Source organism: Cavia porcellus, unplaced genomic scaffold (genome assembly GCF_034190915.1).
Source record: "Cavia porcellus strain 051 isolate PalLab524CR breed Dunkin Hartley unplaced genomic scaffold, mCavPor4.1 scaffold_7, whole genome shotgun sequence".
Taxonomy (NCBI): Eukaryota; Metazoa; Chordata; class Mammalia; order Rodentia; family Caviidae; genus Cavia; species Cavia porcellus.
In genome coordinates, this window is record NW_026947490.1 from 98,139,600 (window position 1) to 98,160,985 (window position 21,386).

Sequence of the window (21,386 nt, forward strand, 5' to 3'; positions counted from 1 at the left end):
GGATAGACATAGCACATGGTGTAGAACAGAGTACAAGTTTATCAACATTGGTTATCAACGTTGTCCCTTGTTTCCTTAAAAAGAATTGTCTATCTTATTAGATATTATAAAGTTGGACAAAACAGTAGAGAACAAGACCAATAAAACTTAGGCATTGTAAACATTACAGGACTTCCAAAGAAGACAATAGTCAAACCAGAATGGGTATCTTAGTGAATCTTATTGTCTTCAAAGTAGTTGCCTATGTCTTCAAACTTGATACTATCATATAGAATGGAACAGAGTCTAATCAGTCAAAACAAGATCGTGGGAGTACTACAGGACTTCAAAACAAGTTAATAGGAAATCGAAAAGAGTTACTATTTATATATCCTAATTTTTTTGAATTTTTTCTTTAATTAAGACAAACATAAGAAATGACTAAATAATTTTTTTTTGAAACAATAAGGGGGAGATTGAGATAAAACAGGACATAACAATATAACAATAGAGGTCACAGCATGACTGTTTCAATAACCTAGTACTTCACCACCTTATAACCTGACTTAATAGTAGTTACCATAGTGTCTTTTTCCTTGAAATATTTGGGTAAAACTTCATATACTCTAGCTTCAAATATTTTCATATCAAGAAGCCCAGAATAAAGCCTTTCTAATTAATGAGTGAAAACTTTATAAGGCTTCAAGGCCACCTAATGGGGAATCATGATTACCACATATTTTTATATATTTGAATCATTGCTTACATTAGGGAAACTATTCGGTATTCACACATGCGAGATTGATTTATTTCACTTATGAGTATGGTCTCAAGCTGCGCCCATTTATTGATAAATATCTCAATGTGATCCTTCTTTATAGCTGAATAATACTCCATTGTATAGAAATACCACAACTTTTTTATCCATTCCTCAGTTGATGGGCACTTAGGTTGTTTCCAAGATCTGGCGATTACAAATTGTGCTGCTATAAACATAGGTGCACATAAATCACTGTGGTATGATGCTTTCAGTTCTTCTGGGAATATGCCTAGAAGTGGAATAGCTGGAATAAATGGGATTTCCAGTCCCAACTTTTTGAGAAATCTCCAGACAGTTCTCCACAAAGGCTGTACCAGTCTACACTCCCACCAGCAGTGCAGGAGAGTTCCTTTTTCCCCACAGCCTCTCCAGCATTTGTTGTCGGTTTTCTTGATCCTGGCCATTCTTTCAGGAGTGAGATGGTATCTCAGTGTGGTTTTAATTTGCATTTCTCTAATGACCAATGATGATGAGCATTTTTTCATGTATTTATTTGCCATTTGCATTTCTTCATCTGAGAATTGCATATTCATCTCAGATGCCCATTTTTGGATTGGATCTTTGAATTTCGGAGGTCTGAGTTTCTTTAATTCTTTGTATGTTTTAGACAAGAGGCCCTTGTCTGAGAGAGAGTTCACTAAAATCTTTTCCCAGTTTGTGGGTTTTCTTTTCACTATGCTGGAGATTTCTTTTGACATGCAGAAACTTTTTAATAAGAAGTGGTCCCAGTTATTGATTCTGGGAAGTATTTCCTGTGCAGTTTGAGTCCTGTTCATGAATTCTTTACCTACTCCTATGTCTCCAAGGTTTCTACCTATTTTGTCTTCCAATAGATTTAGTGTTTCTGTTTTAATATTCAGATCTTTGACCCATTTACATTTTAATTTAGTACATGGTGATAGACATGGGTCTAGCTTTAGTTTTCGGCAAATGGAGAGCCAGTTTTTCCAGCACCATTTATTAAAGAGACTGTCGTTCTTCCAGTGAACCTGCTTGGCTCCTTTATCAAAAATAAGGTGGTTGAGTGTGTTCGTAGTTGTGGTTGTATCTTCTAATCTATTCCACTGATCTTCAGCTCTGTGTTGATTCCAATACCATGTTGATTTTACTACTGTTGCTTTGTAGTATAACTTCAAGTCAGGGATTCTGATGCCTCCTGCTTTGTCTTTGCTGCTTAGAATTGCCTTTGCGATTCTAGGTCTCTTCTGGTTCCAGATGAAATTTAGGAGTGATTTCTCTAGATCTATAAGGTATGTTGATGGTATTTCTATTGGGATTGCATTGAATCTGTATAACAGTTTTGGGAGAATGGCCATTTTCACAATGTTTGTTCTTCCTATCCATGAGCAAGGGATGTCTTTCCATTTTCTGAGATCATCTTCAATTTCCTTTTTCAGTGTATTATAATTTTCACTGTATAAGTCTTTCACTTCTTTCGTAAGAGTAATTCCTAAATATTTCATTTTTTTGCTTGCTAATGTGAATAGTCCAGTTTCTCTTATTTCCCTCTCTGTAATTTTGTTGTTCGTGTATAGGAATGCTATTGATTTCTGAGTATTGATTTTGTATCCAGCCACATTACTGAATTTATTTATTGTATCTAAGAGTATTTCAATGGAGTTTAGGGGGTCTTCTATGTAGAGTATCATGTCATCTGCAAACAATGATAATTTAACTTCTTCTTTTCCTATCTTTACCCCTTTTATTTCTCTTTCTTGCCTAATTGCTCTGGCTAGTACTTCCAGTACTATATTAAATAGGAGTGGTGATAAAGGACATCCTTGTCTTGTACCCGACTTTAAAGTAAAGGCTTTCAATTTTTGGCCATTTAGTATGATGCTGGCTGTTGGTTTGTCATAAATGGCCTTTATTATATTGAGGTAAAGACCATTTATTCCAATTTTCTGTAAAGTTCTTATCATGAATAAGTGTTGGACCTTATCGAAGGCTTTTTCTGCATCTATAGAGATGATCATGTGATTCTTATTTTTGGCTTTATTGATATGGTGGATTACATTTATTGATTTGCGTATGTTGAACCATCCTTGCATTCCTGGGATGAATCCCACCTGGTCATGGTGTATAATCTTCTTGATGATTTGCTGGATCCTATTTGCCAATATTTTATTGAGGATTTTTGCATCTGTGTTCATTAGGGAGATCGGTCTATAGTTCTCTTTTATAGTTGGGTCTTTCTCAGGTTTTGGTACTAGAGTAATATTTGCTTCCAGGAATGACTTAGGAAGGATTGCTTCCCTTTCAATTTCATTGAATAGTTTGAGGAGTGTCGGCATTAGGTCTTCTTTATATTTCTTGTAGAATTCTGCAGTGAATCCATGTGGGCCTGGGCTCTTCTTGGTGGGCAAGGACCCAATTACATTCTCAATTTCATTAGCAGAGATTGGGTTATTCAACAGTTTTATATCCTCTTGATCTAGCTTTGGTACTTCATATGCTTCTAAGAATCTGTCTATTTCTTCTGTGTTATCAAACTTTTGAGAGTAGAGGTTTTCGAAATAGGTGTTGATGATCCTCTGTATTTCTATTGGGTCTGTAGTGATTTCTCCTTTTTCATTTCTTATTGCATGAATTTGAGCTTTTTCTTTCCTTTTTTTAATAAGGTTGGCTAGGGGCTTATCGATTTTATTTATTCTTTCAAAGAACCAACTCTTTGATTCGTTGATTCTTTGGATTGTTTTCTTAGTCTCTATTGCATTGATTTCTGCTCTGATTTTTATAATTTCCTCTCTTCTTTTGGCTTTGGGCTTGACTTGCTCTTCTTTTTCTAGCTGTTTGAGGTGTAGCATCAAGTTATTTATTTGTATTCGTTCTGTTTTCCTGATGTGGGAACTCAGTGCAATAAATTTTCCTCTCAGAACGGCTTTCATTGCATCCCACAGATTCCGGTAAGTTGTATCTGCATTTTCATTTTCTTTTAGGTATTGTTTAATTTCTTCTTTAATTTCTTCTGTGACCCATTGATTACTCAAGAGTGTGTTATTTAGTTTCCATGTGTTTGCGGAATTTTTGCAGTATCCTTTGTCATTAATTTCTAATTTCAGAGCACTATGAACCGATAATATGCAAGGGATGATTTCAACTCTTTTGCATTTGCTTAAATATGTTCTGTGAGCTAATATATGGTCTATTTTAGAAAATGATCCATGTACTGCTGAGAAGAATGTGTATTCTGATGTTGTTGGGTGGAACATTCTGTATATGTCTATCAAACCCATTTGTTCACAGGTGTGATTCAGTTCTGTTATTTCTTTGCTCATTTTCTGTCTGGTTGATCTGTCCCTTGGTGTCAATGGTGTATTAAGGTCTCCTGTTACAATTGTGTTACTGATAATTTGAGTTTTCATTTCTGTTAATAATTGCTTTATATAACTGGGTGCTCTGGAGTTTGGTGCGTATATATTTAAGATAGTTATCTCTTCCTCTTGGAGTTTTCCCCTTACGAGTATGTAGTGACCTTCTTTGTCCTTTATGGTCATTGTTGGTTTAAAGTTCACGTTGTCTGCAAACAGAATGGCTACTCCTGCCTTTTTTTGGATTCCTGCTGCATGAAGAATTGTTTTCCATCCTTTGACTTTCAGTCTGTGAGTATCTTTCTGGGTTAGATGGGTTTCCTGTAAACAGCATATGGTTGGATTTTGTTTCTTGATCCATTCTGCTAGTCTGTTTCTTTTGATTGGTGCATTGAGACCATTTACATTAATGGTTATTACTGTTAAATGCTGGTTAATTGTAGGAATGTTATCTCTCTGCTGTTGCATCTTTATCTTTCGGTTCTGTTTAATTATTTGCTTTGCTTGGTGGTTTTTTCCTTTGTGTATCTAAACTGTCTTTCAATATTTTTTGCAGGGTTGGTTTGGTGTTCATGAAGTTCTTCAGCTGTTCTTTGTCATGGAAGTGTCGTATTGCACCATCTATTTTGAATGATAGTTTTGCAGGATATATCAGTCTTGGTTGGAAATCATTTTGCTTTAGGATCTGGAATACTTCACTCCATGCTCTTCTTGACTTTATCGTTTGTGCTGAGAAGTCTGCTGTGATTCTGATAGGTTTTCCTTTATAAGTGATTTGTCTTTTCTCTCTGACAGCTTTTAATAATCTATTCTTGTGCTGGATTTCTGGGATGGTGACTATTATATGTCTGGGTGTAGTTTTATTTTGGTTATGACTGTTTGGAGTTCTATATGCTTCACTGATCCTGATGTCAGTTTCTGATCTCATGCTTGGGAAATTTTCAGCTATTACTTCTCTAAATATCCTCCTGACATCCTTCATGTTGTCTCCCTCTCTTTCATTAATCCCTATCATTCTTATGTTATTCTTCTTTGCATCGTCTTGCAGTTGTTGAATTGTTGTTTCCTGGTTCCTTGTTATTTTCAAAAGATCTTTCCTTTCCTGTTCACTAGCTGCAATCCTGTCTTCAAGGTCTGAAATTCTATCTTCACTTTCATTAAGGCGGTTTTTACAACTTTCAGTGGAGTTTTTTATTTCCTGTATATCTCTGTGCATCTGCATTATGTATTCTGTTTGTTTCTTATATTGCTCGTCTAGGGATTCTATCTTTTTGTTTAGTTCCTCCAATTTTTTATCTGTGTTTTCTTTAGATATATTTAGAATCTCTTTCATTTCTTTTATCATTTCTTCTTTTATCTGGGAGATTATTTCGAGTTTGAATTTCTTTAAAGCTTCCTGGAGTTGCTTGTCAATTTCAGTGGCTATTGTGTCCGATATATGAGGTGGATGGGATATATTTTCTTCTATATACATCGCTCCTAGGGTTTCTTGAGATGGGCTGGAGCTTTGAGGTTGTAATTTGGTCTTTCGTTTTGTCATTTTCCTATATTTCTGTGTTTCAAGTGTTATTTGAAAGCTTCCTCAGGATCTGTTGAAAATCCCCTTCTATGTTTGGAGCTACTGGGACTCTGGCGCTGCGCTACTCCAAGCCATTAGGCCTACAGAACCAGTGGCCCTCCTCTGCCAGCTCAGAACTCCGCAGTTCCAGACAAGCTGGGCCTCAGGGACACTGTGCGCCCACCTGCCCCTTGGAAGCTCCACAGTTCTTCAATCGCAGCCGGGTTAGGGTACTCACCACAGGCCGCAGTGCTTCAGGAACCTGTGGACCCTCCCTGGTTGCAGAGATATCCACAGTCCTCCAGACACGCAGAGAGGCCGGTGAGGGCACCCCAGATCTGCCCAGCTCCTCCTCTGCAGACCTATGGCCAGGCGCGGCAGCTAAACAGGTTGGGCTAGGCTGGTAGTGTGGGCCAGCCCACCTATTGGGAGCTCAGCAGGTCTCCAAATGAAGCCGGGAATGGGGAGGCTGATGTGGAAGCCTCAAACCCACCTCTCTCCTTCACTGCACCTGGAAGCCTGAGGGAACTCCAGCAGTCTGGGCGCAGAAATCCAGAGTCCTCCAGACATGCAGAGAGGCCAGTGAGGGCACCCCAGATCTGCCTAGCTCCTCCTCTGCAGACCTATGGCCAGGCGCGGCAGCTAAACAGGCTGGGCTAGGCTGGTAGTGCGGGCCAGCCCACCTATCGAGAGCTCAGCAGGTCTCCAAATGAAGCCGGGAATGGGGAGGCTGATGTGGAAGCCTCAAACCCACCTCTCTCCTTCACTGCACCTGGAAGCCTGAGGGAACTCCAGCAGTCTGGGCGCAGAAATCCAGAGTCCTCCAGGCACGCAGAGAGGCCAGTGAGGGCACCCCAGATCTGCCCAGCTCCTCCTCTCGAGGAAAACTTTCTAAGCATAGGAAAAAGAAATGATATCCAGATAAATTTAACATACAGAACTCCCTCTACTTCTTGGGGGCAGTCTATGCTGGCTAAAAGGAATAGGAAGTCAGGCCCTCTCCCAGGCACTTAGGAGAGCTCTGCAAAGCCCACCCAGCCCAGGGCTCCTGGGAAATCAGCTCTTGTGAAAGCAGCTGAGGCATCTGCTGAAGTCAAACTGCATTTCAACCACTGGCACTCTCTCCTGCCTTCCTCTCTTCTTCCTAGTTGTATCTTTAGAGACCCCTCATCAGCAAGTCTTTGGCTTGCAACTCTTTTAGACTCACAGCCAATTTGCAAAGAGCCCATTCCAAGACATTTTTCTTAGTAAATACCACAAAAGTTTGTTCCTAGATTCAGAATGGAGTGGGGTGAGGAATGAATTTTTTTTTCTACTCAGATATCACCTCATTGTCAAGCTTTTGAGCAAATCCCCAGTGGTAAAAAGATGGATGCAGTATATTTGCAGGCTCCAACAGGGGTCACTGCAGGAGTCAGGTCAGGCTGCTTTGCTCTCAGCTCTCCAATTATGTGGTTTACCTCTGCTCACTCAGAGCTCAGGTCTCCTAACTTTCTCTTTAATAGAAAAGTGCATGTGTTACTTAACACCTTGAAGATAACTTAATTTAGGAAGCTATTAATTTGTTTTCTGAATATGCTATTGGATTTCTATTATATTTTATTTCTACACTAATTTTCTGAGTAGAATTCCTCTCAATGGAATTATAATTATTTTAGTCAACTACCCAACAAATATATATTGCTCCACATAAAGCAACACATTTGCTCCACATAAAGAGCCTTCTCCAGGCACAATTTCATTTACAAAAAAAATGCAGAGTACAAACATTAGTGAAACAAAACAAACAGAAAACAGCCCCCTCTCAACCTTAGGCTCCACGCTTTTAAAAAAGTACCTATTGTGGCTGCATACTGGGATTCTCTAGAATACATTTAAAAAATCTTAATGCCCTATCTCACCCCAGGCTGGCGACGTGAGACTCTCTTGGAGAGACAGTGACAGAGACCAGGAATCATCACCCAGGGGCCCTTCAAGGAAACATTCTTTTTGATGAGGTAGAGGATATGGGTAAACATCTTTCAGTGGTCACTGCTTTCAGGTACTGTCTCAGCTGCAGAGTAGTCCTTCCTAAGCAAGCAATAGCCATATTTCTTGGCTGATCAAGGTGTGATCTCTATCTATCTCTATCTCTCTCTTTATCTCTGTGATCTCTGTCTCTATAATCTTTATATCTGTCTATCTATCTATCTATCTATCTATCTATCTATCTATCTATCTATCTCCAGATGGACACACTTAGACTCAGATTTGAACTTATGAAAAGCCATTTCAGCTTCACAGTGTCCAGTGGATCCAGCCAGCTGTATGTATGGGGGAGATTGAATCCTGTTTTCTTCCTGGAGTTATTCTGTCCTTTTACAATCAACAAATCACCTGAAAGCCTTGTTAAACCACTGATGGATTCAATAGGATTCATGTGGGAGTTTACCTTTCAAACAAGTTTCCAGGTGATAATGATTATCCATAATGAATTACCAAAGTACCGCGCAATGTATTAGTCATGTATCATTTGGAATAAAATAAAACAGATTCCAGTTGAGTAAAGCTACCAGAGGAATGACATACCTAAGCATGGACAGAACCTTGGCTTCTGTAATCATTTTAAGGCAGGAAAAGTTGCTTAGTTAAAAACATATACTCCCTACCTACAAAAGAGTAAGAAAAAGGCCACTATTGTGGAATTTTTGTTATAATGAGCAGCACCTGATTCATACAATAGGTTCTTAAAAAGTTTACCAGCACATATTGAGTATTTTGATATAGCTGTAAATTCTTATGCACATGTTATATGGAATACAAATAATTTTACCAACACTAGATTCACTTAAAATGAATACTTTAGCAGAAATTTCATTCTGTTAAAGCAAGGAACCATCAGTTGGAAGAGCTAGAAACTACAAACTCTTTAAAGAGATGTTGAGAAAGCAGGCATAATAATGAACCCATGCTAACAAATGGAATGTTTTATATACATGTTGCAGTTTAGTGCTAGTCATTAATTTAATGCTAAACATTTCAATAAAACATCCATTTGCTTATTTATCCTAGGAAATAAATGTTCAGCTGCTACTCTGTGCTAGTTCTTGTGCCAGTTGCTAATCTTATAAAATGAAGATACTCTCTAAGCACTCACACAGCCTTGGGAAGAAAATAGAAAGGTAAACAAGTGACAGCAGAGTTTTGGGAAAGATACACTGGAAGAATAGCTTGATTCATCTTGTGGAGGTCAACAGGTTGCCTAAGAAAGCAAATATATGCATTGGTCTTGTGAAAAGACCAGAGATTGTTCAGGATGGTAACTATGGAGTGCCACGTGGAAAAAGGGCATTCCAGATGGAGGGAATAGTATGTCCAAAGGGATAGGGACAATAAATAACAAGCCTGTTCAAGAAAATGCAGTTTTTACCGGTTATCTGGACTAAAAGTTATAAGGAATTATATAGAACTGCTAGCTCAGGCCAAATAATAATTTATTAAGGTCTTGTATTTTGAGATTAAAGGATTTTATTCCAATGGTAGGGGGCAGGGGTGTTTGGAGCAGAAGAGTGAGGCAATAGGATTGATGGTTTCTGGTGTGGAATCTTTACCAGAAGGCAGCAGAGCTATAAGTTGAGGCACTGGTGTGGTTTAGGGAGTGAGAAGTGGTGCTGACCTGACCCCAGGTTTTGGTCACACCGTGAAAGGTGGAAGAAGGGAGGGAGAGCAGAAAGGGGGCTGTGTTTGAGCTGGGAAGCACTGAAAAGGAGCTTTCTGACCAGGGGCTCTCTCAAGCCCATGCATACGTACATCGTGTGTCTTTGTGGTTAAACTCTGTGTCCTTCAGGAGACAGCTAGTAAGTGTTATTTCTTGTGGGCTATTTTCTTCAGAGCACCTGATAATAATAGGTGCTCTTAAATACTTCTGAATTGAATACCTTTCCATCAAATAGCTACTTGAATGAGAAAAAAGATTACTTTAGTGTTCGTCTTTCCTACTTGACCACAATATGAATTATTTACCACTGAAGACTCTTCTTGCAGAAAAAGTAAAAGATTCTATGTAACTTTTTCAGGCATGCAATCAATTTACTGAGGCATCTATAATTCTTGAATAAGATTGTACAGCATTTCAAAAACTAATCCCTTAAACTAGGGTCGCACATTCAATTCCTTACCAGAGTCTAGGTGATAAACAAGATGACAGTAAGACCTGGCTAATGCAGGTAGCCACAGTTTCAGTGGCAACTGTTTATTGCCAATAGAAACATGGATCTAATATTGTCCTTAGGAATGGATATATATATATATATATATGAAAATCTCTACTCATCATGTGTTTACCTGAGTGTGTTCCAGAGAAGATTTATTCATCCTCCCAGTGGCATAAGGAACATAAAAAACTTTGTCATTGCATTTTGGGAAATTGAGGCCAATATGAATGATATATGAAGGAAATGTATAATTGAATATAATGGATCCATGCTAAGTGACAGTCTGTAATTTTCAAAATCAAAAAACTAAGCTAGAATAATACGGATGGATCTTTAAAACATAACATTTTTTAAAGCTAAGAAACAAAAGATTTATAGCATAAGATAGTTTTTAAACCTAAAATGTACTTATATATAATATTGTATGTTTTGTGAAAATCAGGTAGACATGAAAAGACAAAAATTGTCATATTTTAGGAATTTTTTGAATTGGTTGTTAGAAGAATCATTAGAAATTAAGCTACAAGCCAGGGATGGTGGCACACACCTATAATCCCAGCAAATGGGAGGCTGAAGCAAGAGGATGGTTTGAGTTTGAGGCCAGCCTGGGTTACAAAATGAGTTCAAGGTTAGTCTGAACTGCATGAATTGCATAGTGAAAGCTTGTCTCAAAAAGAAAAAAAAGAGCTTATTCACCCGCCCTCTTCGTAAGTGCCTGCCTTGTGTGCCAGGAGGAGAACCAGAGCTCCCGAGATCCGGTTATGGAGGGACTCAAGCAGCTTATTCTTCTGCCTTCCTAGTAAGCACCTGTGGTGTGGGCCAGGAGAGCCAGAGCTCCCGAGATCTGGCCATGGTGGAACTCAGGCAGCTTATTCACCTGCCCTCCTGGTAAGCGCCTGCGGTGTGGGCCAAGAGGAGAACAGAGCTCCCAAGATCCAGCCATGGTGGGACTCAGGCAGCTTATTCACCCACCCTCCTGGAAAGCACCTGCGGCGTGGGCCAGGAAGAGAACCATTACCTGTGAGCCTACTGCCACGTGGGCTGAAAATCAAGCAGCCCCCCCCCCCATAGCTACTGGGGATAGATGTCTCAGCATCGCTTGGGAGGATGACCATATGTAGTGTAGCAAATATGGGGGATTTCCTTCTATCTTCTGTTGAAGGCAAAGGTTGTTTTCATTGTTTTGTTTTGTTATGTTTCTTTTTCTCTATTCAGTACTCTCAATTGGTTTTATAATGTTCTATTTTTGGTTTGATTTTGCTATACCTAATTGATTGGACAACTATTGTGAAGTTAAGGAGATATACCATAGTGCCTATTACTACTATCCCAGTATCCTACTGTGAAATCCTGTACCAATTTCACTGCATTGTCTTGATTGGCTTTGTTCTGTCTTGTGCTGTTGCATTTTTACTACTTTCGAAATAAAATTTAAAAAAAAAGAAAAAAATATAAAATCATACTCACACGCTTTTTTTTTGAGACTGGTTTTTGCTTTGTATTCCAGGATGGCCTTGAACTCAACTGTGTAGTGCACACTGGTTATAACCTTGTGATTTTTCTAACGCAGGTTCTCAAGTGTTAGGATTACAAGCATGAACCACTACATCTGGCTAAAATTGAACTAAAATTTATTTTTTTCTAACATACCTATGATATCCTTTCTTCTGGTTGTTTATATGTAATGGTTCTGATATTGCATCAAATCATAACTTTTATTTATTTTGCCCAAAATGCATGTTGTTAAACACTTATTATCATATCAACGAATATAAAATTTTTTAATTATTAAAATGTCAGCCTTAAAACCCCAAACAAGCAAAAATATCTCTCATCAGTATGGAAGACTGCCATTGACTATCATGACATGTGGAAGATATTTTTCAGTCTTGACATCAGAGCCTAAATAATTAAATATTGTGAAAGATTAGTATATTTGGTCTCTTGGTTCCCATGTGAAGTTTCATAACTTGACAAAGATAGAATATTAAGAGCAAATAGAAGCCACCATGCTGGTAACACAAAGTGGTACCAAAGAATAGAGAAGAAATAATAAACATATAGGCTTATGACTAAGAAACATAGGAATCTTAATATCATTTAGCAAGGAAATTACTATACTGAGAGAGAGAAAGAGATGAGGCAGAGAACAGGGAGAGAAAGAAGGAGAAGACATGAGATAGAGGAGGGATAGAGGAGGTAAAGACTGATTCATTATTTCTAGGGATCTTCCTACGCTTTTAAGCCACAAGCACATGACTTTAGAGTGGCTAAAGAGATCTCAAGGAAATTCTTTTGAGCCTCAGCAGCCACTGCTGACACTCTTGCTCTCCCCTCAGCCCTGACAGCCCAAATCCCTGCAGCTAGCACCCAGTTCCTGGGGTGGCTGTGAAAAAGAAATTAAATTTTCAAATAAAGCCCACCACATATGCCCTCGAAACCAGGCAAATATGTCTGGACAGGCATGATAACAAGACATTTCTTCCTCTGTGTATCCCTTGTCTTTACTGCCCTTGTATAACTTATGCCTTGCAAAGGAATATAAAATGCATCAGGACATTTCTTACTGTATAACCCATGCTTTGTATAGCTTGATGGCCTTGCAATGTAACCTGAAATGTTTAAATTTCCTTAGCAACCCAAGGTGTCACTCAACCTAATCACAGTGCACCAAATCTGCCTGATCTCCATGCTTAATCGCCCCCCAAAAGCCCTGGAATGACTCCTTGGGAGAAGTATCAGTCAAGTCCACCAGTTTAATAAACTTCCACCTAAACCTCCTCAATGCTGCTTCTCCCTGTGTTTGGTCTGTTTTCTATGAGAGCTGTACCCAAGGCCTGCAGTCAGACTGAGCTTCTCTGAATCCCCAGTGGACCTTCAAGGCTCTGTACCGGGCCCTGGTTATGTTGCCCTTCTGTCCTTGCACACATACACCTTCTCTTGTCTCCTGGAACCATACTGCCTATCTTGATCCCCTTCTTGGAGGGCCTCATTCTGGTCACTAAGGCACCTGTCCACTAGCCCACAGGCTGCATCCAAGGCACAGGAAGTTGCAGGAAGTCACAGGAATCCCCTCCCTATCAGTTTACTTTTCTTGCTTTAAAAACTGTACTGTGACTTCTTTCTTCTGAACATACCCTCAGTGCCCGTGCCCTGCCCACACTCACAGCAGACACTGCAGCAGTTCTCATATGGCAGAAAGGCACCTGTGCCTTGCAGTGAGAGGTCCCCCGGGGCCAGTGTCCTGGCCACACCTTTTGTCTGTGTTTGTGGCAGCACCTCTTGTGTCCCCTCACATAGACATGGACTGAGTGCAGGAACCATGGCTCCAGTGAGGTAGAGTGGAGGATGCGTGAAGGAAAAAGGATCATGCAGAGAGCTGACTGGGTCACCAGATATGGGCCAGGACACAGGCCCATCCAGAGGCACATGAACTGTGCGTGCAGGGTTCCACATCTGATCCACTGTAGCACAGCCTGTTCCATGGTCCTGCCACCCCGCTGGGATTGGATTCCTCAAACCCAGGAGAGAGCAGTCATTTGTGTTCTATGAGGAGCAAGCTTCCTGCCCACTGCCCGGCCCACAGATCTTCATTTGTGAATTTATTTAAATAGAATCACTCTCACTGAGAAAACTAAAAACCACAAATTTGGAAAGGTATCTGCTACATCATATGACAAAGGAGATCTGTGTCATCTGCATCTCTATCTCTATCATCTTCATCTCTATCTTTAAGGGGCCAGGCATTAGCTTAGTGCTATAAGTGCCTGTGTGGCAAGTGTGAAGTTGTGAGTTTGAACCCAGATAATAAAAAAATAATTGGAGTAATATCTCTATCTCTATCATCTCTATTTCTCTCTATCTCTGTGCCAATCTCATCTCCATTTCCAACACTATCTCTCTCTATCTCTATTCATATCCATATCTATATCCACACAACAGATACATAATCTATAAATCCATAAAAATCAATCCAGTTGATGGTCAAAAAATATGAACCACAAGTAAAAGGAGAGAAAATACAAATGACCAGTGGACACATGAAAGCAGTCTCTTCAGGGGCAGTGTGTCAGAAAAGAAACACCTCAACCTGCCCTTCATGCTGATCACATTGCTGGAACTGAGTCCAGCAGCACACTTAGGTGAGGATGAGGTGGCTCAGGGAGCTCCGTATGCTGTCTAGATGAGTGTAAGTTGGTGCAGCTGCTCCAGCGAGCAGCTGGTGATTTCTATAAACTTCAGATGTCCACACACAGCTTATTCTAGCAATTCAGTTTTCTGTCTGTGTCCCTAAAGAGTCCCTTACACTTGTACCTGCAAGACACAGAGGGGAGTTTTCAGAGCAGCACTGTTTAAAAATAAACTTAAAAAGCAACATTAAATTGTGGTATACTCACATAAAGGAATCCTTCTAGACAAAGAAATAAATTAGAATTCTTAGAATGAATTATATGAAATGTTATTCTAGTCTACATATGCTAAATAGCAGCCGTTCCACCTGGTTCAAGTACAGTAGGGTAAACAAGTAGAAGACACAAACATAAAATATGATTTACTCATGGTCAGGAACACACATGCCTCATGAGTTCATGTGTGCATGTAGGTGTGCGGGACAATGAACAAGGACCAGCAGCGGCTGCCTGGTCCACTGGGAAGACTTGATGGGGGACAGTGATGCAACATGGAGGAGGTCTCGGGTGCATGGGTCATGTTCTGTCTCCTCACGGAGCAATGGATGTAGGGTTCTATTTCTGAATCTTCCATGTGCCACAGCTGGGAGTCTAATCGGTCACCAGAGAGGATGGCTGCTTGGATGGCGGGTTGAGCATGCTGTTTTACCCCTTTATGTGGGGGCAAAATCCACTTCTCCAATTCAGTTCTTGTCTTTAAGTTTGGGGGTGACTATTCCCGCGACAGTGGGGCTGAGAATCAGTCTCTTTTTATATTCTGTGGCCATCTCTGGCATAAAATAATCATCTCAGTACCCACTCTAGAACAGAAAGCTAGACTGCAGATGGGAAATGCCAGGCGATGGCTCTGAAGTCTTGAGCTCTTTGGAGTCGGGGGGAAACCCAGCCTGTCAGCAGGAGGCTCTTCCCTCTGCATCTGGCATGCCCTGCACTCCACCCAGAGCACACCACCTTACTGCAATGTCTCCCTACAGCCTGTTACTTCATCATTTGAAAAACCTTCAGACCCAGAAAACTCCTAGAAGCTTTTTCTTTTGAGAAAGAGGACTTAGCAGAGTGAGAATCTTCTCTCCCTTCTGGCCCTTCCTGAGTCCTCCAGTCACACTGAAGGGGCCAGGAGCCAATTTTGGCTTCTTGCTGCAGGTGAAGGCGTCCCCCACTGCTGCTGGTACCTTGATAGTATGACAGACAACAGCTACTGTTCCCACTCCATGGTTTAGGAGACTGAGGCTTGGAGGGGCTCCGGTACACGCAGGGATCTGCTGGCAACTGGAGGAACCAGAGCTGACCTCTACAGCACTGACCCCCAAGTCCAGGGCCCATCCTTCTGCACCGGTCACTCAGATGACAAAGTTTCCTGAGGAGTCTTTGCAGCTGTGCTTTCAGGCCTGTAGGAAATGGACTGAGGCTGAAGAGCACAGAAAGTCCACATACCAGTGGCTGGGAGTAGAACAGAGGAGACCTAGGTGGGTCTTGGAGTGGGGTCCATGCATGGGACAAATCCACTTGATCCACATGCACTGTTCTTTGGGTCCTGTGGGTGTCTATGACTTCTATGGAGGACAATGAAACTAACTCAGGGCAGGGAGAAAATGGGCCAAACCTCACAGACTACAAAGTGATCTCAGATGCCTGTGATCTCCCAGCACAGCCACCTCTGCTCAAACCCACCATGGGCCTAGGACAATGGCCTGCTGGCACAGCCACCTCTGCTTATTACTGCCTTGGGCCCAGGACAGCAGCCTGCTTGTACAGCCTCCTCTGCTCATGCCCCTGTCCGGCCCAGGTTAGTGGCCTCTGAGTGCAGCCAGCTCTGCTCATGTTCCCATTGGACCCAGGACGGTGGCTTCCCAGTGCTTTCTCTTCAGTCCCAGCAGCTGGCAGCAAGTTGGTGGCTGGCTGCTTCACACTTTCCTGCAATGGGGGTTGAGCAGGGGGTTAAGTTTCCACTTCTCACTGAGCTTAACAATTGGGCTGATTCACAGGGAAATTTTCCTGCTGTCCTGACCTCCAGTTCTCACCCAGAGATGACAGCAGTCTGTAGCATGTGTCCTCACAGGGGTGCTGATGTTTGTGGTCACACTGCATGTCCACTGCCCTGGTTGCCCCCAAGGCCTCGCACCCAGTTACGCACCTGCTGTCTTGCTGGCCATATCTCAGGGACTGTCCCATTCCAGGACCCACTCTGCCTCTGCTCCTTCCATCTGCTGAGCTAGGCAGTGTGGGATTGGGGCATGAATGGATCCAGGGACACTGGAGCAGACCCTCTCACAGCCTGCTTTCTGCACAATGGTGACAGCAGGACAGTTCAGTGTCAACAACCCTAACACTTCTTCATGAACTGAGAGCAGCCTTGATTTATACTGAGTTCTTAATACCTGCTTGTTTACTTCACCAAAAAACAATGCTTGTTCTCATCACCTGGTCAGGAACAGTCACACCCCACCCATGTGTTAGGCTCTGGCATGGGTCGGGAACATTATGTGGATGATCAAAATACAAGATGGGGGGCTGGGGATTTAGCTCAGCAGCATAAGCGCCTGCCTTGCAAGCAGGCAGTCGTGAGTTCGATCCCTGGTATCGATAAAAACAAAAAAAGACCCCCCCAAAAAAAAGTTCACTCAAAATACAAGATGGATATTTAAATAAAAACTGGTGGGAGCCATTGAAGCTGGAAATTGACCTAGGGCGTGATCCAGGCATGATCCTACCAGAACACAAAGAGGGCCTGGGTCAGCCAAGTGAAGAAAACACCATGCCCCTGGACCATTCAAGCTACCAGTTACTAGGCAGAGGGGCTGAAATTGACAACATTTTTTCCCAGTGTATAAACAAATACGCTGCATTGGCTGAGCAGCACCTTTCCTCTCATCAGGAAGATAAGGGCTCCGCCTGACCCCGGCTTTTTTTCTTCTTTATTTTTCTCATCCTTTCATGGTCCTTCAATCCAAGAATCTCGGTGACAGCATGGGTCACAGCATATGGTGCCAGAACATGGACAGGGTAAGATTGTGGGTGAGGGGGTCACCTCATGTGTGCACAATTTAGGACAAATAGTGCATTGGTGTAGGTCAGTAGTCATCACTGGAGTGTAATGATATTGGTCTCATTAGGTGTTAAGAGTGGGGTATTGAAACTCCTTTATTCTCTAGGGCCAGTTATAAACAGGCCTGTGAGAAAACCCTCCACAGGAAAAAGAAAATCAAAGTGGTTTATTGATTATATCAGTTGTCTAATTATGGGAAAAACATGTTAGAAAGGATCACAAATGTGTAAGGAACATTTTGTTGTATGCTTCATTCCAGTATGTACTTTTCTTCTGTGGCTTTTGATTAGGAACTATCTTGGTAATTGTGTACATGTTGGAATGCCTACAAAGAAATTGGCTCAGAGCAATATATTAAAATCAAGTCCCAGGAAAGGAAGAGATGGTAGAGTAACAGAAACTCTGATAAAGTTTAATAAGTTTTGTAACATTGCTCAATTAGATAAGGAAGGAGAAATAGGGGATAACACTTCCTGGCCTTTGCTACAATTTCTATTTTACAACGCCTAATATTTTTTTTCCTTTTTTAAAAATTTTATTTAAAAGGAAAAAGAGAAAAAACAAAACAAAACAAAGCGGTGTAAGGGTACAAGTAATACAGAACTACAAAACAAAAAAAAAAACAGTAAGAAATCACCAGCTAATAGTTTACACCTTATCATCTTAGAGATAGTTGCTCAAGTCACAGTATCAAAGCATACAACACCTAATATTTTTGATTGAGCCCCTTTTCAGAGAAATTTTGCTGAGTCACATGTTAAAATTTCTGCCTTCCAGAGAGTAGAGTGGTTTTCTACATCTCCAGTGGAATTGATAATAAAATAAGCCAGATGGGCAAGGGAATACATGGAGAGATTTAATCATATCTACTGGGTTACTAAACTTCAAAACCCTAGTAGTCCCAGACAAAGTATAATCACTCAGGTCATCAGTTCACAGCCTAACGAAAGAGAACAAAAAAAGCTACTTCTTTTGTTAGGGGGAGAGGTCATTTTATTAATAGTTGTGCTGCTGCACCTGTGCGGGCAACACAGCCACTATCTGTCCCTTCAATAAAACCTTCAACTATCTGTCCAAAATGTAGATGATGGTATCTTTTGGCCACTCAATATAAAGGTCAAACTGATGTGCTTTTTTCTTTCTTTCTTTCTTTCTCTTTCTTTCTTTCTTTCTTTCTTTCTTTCTTTCTTTCTTTCTTTCTTTCTTTTTTTTTTTTTTTTTTTGGTCTTTTTTGAGGCAGGGTCTCCTGAGAAGTTCAGGCTGGTCTTGAGCTCACTTTGTAACCCAGGCTGATCTCAAACTCACAATGATCCTCCTGCCTCAGTGAGAATACTTTATATTGTTTAGGACTGAAAATGTGCCAGAAATGTACATTGCTGTTTTCTTCCAAAATAAAATATGAATATGCTAATGAAATATCTTATGAAAAGTAACAGGTAAAACATTGTACAAAAAGGCAAATTATTCTCATTTTCTATGCAACTAGATGAATATTTATTGCAAGTTAAAAACTTCCTCGAGTCCTTCCCATAGTATAATTCTGGCCTCCGTAAAACAGAGACTTTGCTGAGTATCTATGGAACTTGAATTTCTCAACTGAAAAATGCAGAGATTGGATTAGCCTAGCTCCTGAGGTCCCTTCTACCTGGGATGTTCTAGGAATAACTTTTCTCTACGATGGGGAACAAAGCATTATGTACACCCCTGAGGGTGTCATTGAGTTTAAAGGAGACAAAGACTGTCTGCCAGATACTTAGATGCCTGTAATAGCACTATATTTGACCTACCTGTATCTCACATGAAGTTAGACTTTGTCTTTAAGGTGTTTGTACAAGAGGAAAAAAGTAAAGAAATAGAATACCATATCAGATAAATTGTGGGATTAGGCCACATGGAGAATGTACTCAGTGTGATAGCTGCCAAGTCTGGGGACACTTGTAAATATGAAGGGTTTTCATCTGAGTTTATTACATTAAACAGTAAAACAATATTAAAGTTTCCAGACACTCTGATCCATTAATAGTCTTAGAATTTGAGAATGGATACTGGAGACAACATCTCTGGTGAGACCTGAGGACAGAATAGAGCAGAATAGAGCAATAGAGACAGAAAACACTTATGGACCTAAAAATGAATTTCACATTGATAAAGCAAAAATTGCCTGTGGTAGGGTAGGCAGCAAGTGATGAACAATGACACTGACCAGATAAACAGGGATCATATGCAGGCCTCATACATCAAATTACTGAGTCTGGATTTTATTGTCAGGTAAATAAGGTTTTAGTACTAAAATTCTTAAACTGGATAACTCTAGATGAAAGATAATTAGAAAAAGATAGGAACAATCATTGGAAACCACAGATTAATGTTAGGAATATTTGTTTCAGAGTCTAATGCAGTAAACTAAGAACTAAAATAAGAGCAGTTAGAATTGGTCAGATGTCAAAAGTGCTTATGAGCTTCCTTATAATTACTTATCAACTGATTCTCTTCTTCTGAGAATAATGAAGACTGCCCTCAGATCATAAAACTTTAAACTAGACTACTACAGAACATTACTATGTTTTATCTAAATTTCTAGAGGAAAAATGTATTTTACCTTCTTGGAATATGAGGTTAAAGATTGTAAGTGAATTCCCCAAATCTTAAATCAAAAGCTAATTATTTTAATTAAGATACCCCCCAAATAAATTAAAAATAACTCCATAAATTCTCCAGAGGTTCAAAATAGAGGAGGGAAGAAATTTAAAAGTATAAAAGTTATCAACCTCCAAAATAGACAAAGATTTCTATATTTTTAAACATATTAATGCAATTGTCAAACATCTATAAGCATATATGACAAAGATTGTAAGAGTTTGTTTCTATATTTTACAGCTACCACCTCAGTTAAATGAGAAAACTTGCTTTGACATTACCTGAAGTTGTGGAGGGTGATGCAATGCTCTAATATAATTTGAACTTCACTAAAGAATAATTATTCCTATTCAGGTCATTAGCCTGAGTCAGTCATCATTATATGTTCTCATTATACTTACCATGTCCTTGTGTTGCTACCTCTCCATTCTTTCTTCTGTCCTTTTTCCAAGGAGGGCAATAAGATAAATTTTATAATTTCTGAAAACAATACTAATTGCTTAGTAAAGTAAAAGATTACCTACCTTGTCGATCCTTGTATATTTTGTTGACTTTTTCCCACTGGAAATCAAGCTGTGAAAGGGCTTCCTGAAGCTTGGGGCTTCCCACAGGGCTAGCACTTTGAAGTGATGCCATCTTCTTGCTATGAATAAGGCCAACCTGACCTGAGATTTGCTGCAGATTATCTTTTATATTCTGTAATGTTGAAAATTTAAAAGAAGTAAAACACAAATCAGCTTTCTATGGAAAGAAGAATAAAAATGAAAATAGCCCCAGAAGTATAGACTGATCTTGTGGTTTTCAACTATTGACTTTTTAAAGTTATGTGCTTGAAATCTGGTAACTCCAATGTGCCTGAATTCAATGCATAAATTCATAGTTCCCACCCTGGCATAACTAATCATTCCCTTTATCATATAATTGCCTGTGTTTGGTTTCTGTAACTGGAGCTCTTCTGGTTTTTCTTCCACCTGTATGCCTCCAGCCAGGTTTCTGCCTCTCCCTTTTCATACTGATCTCAATATCTGAATGCTCCGGCCCCACATCTGTGCTTCTTTATATTTTGTCCACATTCTCCCTCAGCTTTATTCCCACAACATCACATAACTCTATAAGACAATTTATAGCCCACATTTATATTTGTAGGCCACATCTTTCCTTTGAACCTCAAACTACCAAATCCAAATATTTTTCTGGGTACTAGAGTATCTCCTGAGCACCTCATACTTAACATGGATCAAACAAAATTCTAAATTGCATCCTCATTAATTCTTCTCTTCTCATGGTATCCCACATTTTGGCAAATATCATATAAATTAATAATTATTTTGGCTGACAACTTTGGAGTCATCATTGACTTTAGTCTCTCACATTTGAATTGTTGCATGAAACTGTTGGATTTCCTTAAAAATGAACTTAGAATTTAAATCCATTTATTTATATGGCTGGTTCTCTTCTTTCTCCTATAAGAGGAAACGTGTTTATCACTCACTTTAAACAGCAAACACAACCTTACTTTTTCTGCATTTTTTCATAGCACTATGACTAACATTAAATTGTATACCACATATACAATTTGTGTCTTTGTCTGTATAAATCACTAGCATAAGTGTGAGTGGAGATGTTGGCTAAGATATAATTGACACATAGTG

The 21,386-nt window shown here is 40.0% G+C and overlaps 1 pseudogene; it reads right to left on the bottom strand.

The window, feature by feature from the left end:
• The window catches only part of LOC101788715 (pro-neuregulin-3, membrane-bound isoform-like), a 77,190-nt pseudogene that overhangs the window by 4,924 nt on the left and 50,880 nt on the right, over window positions 1-21,386 (bottom strand).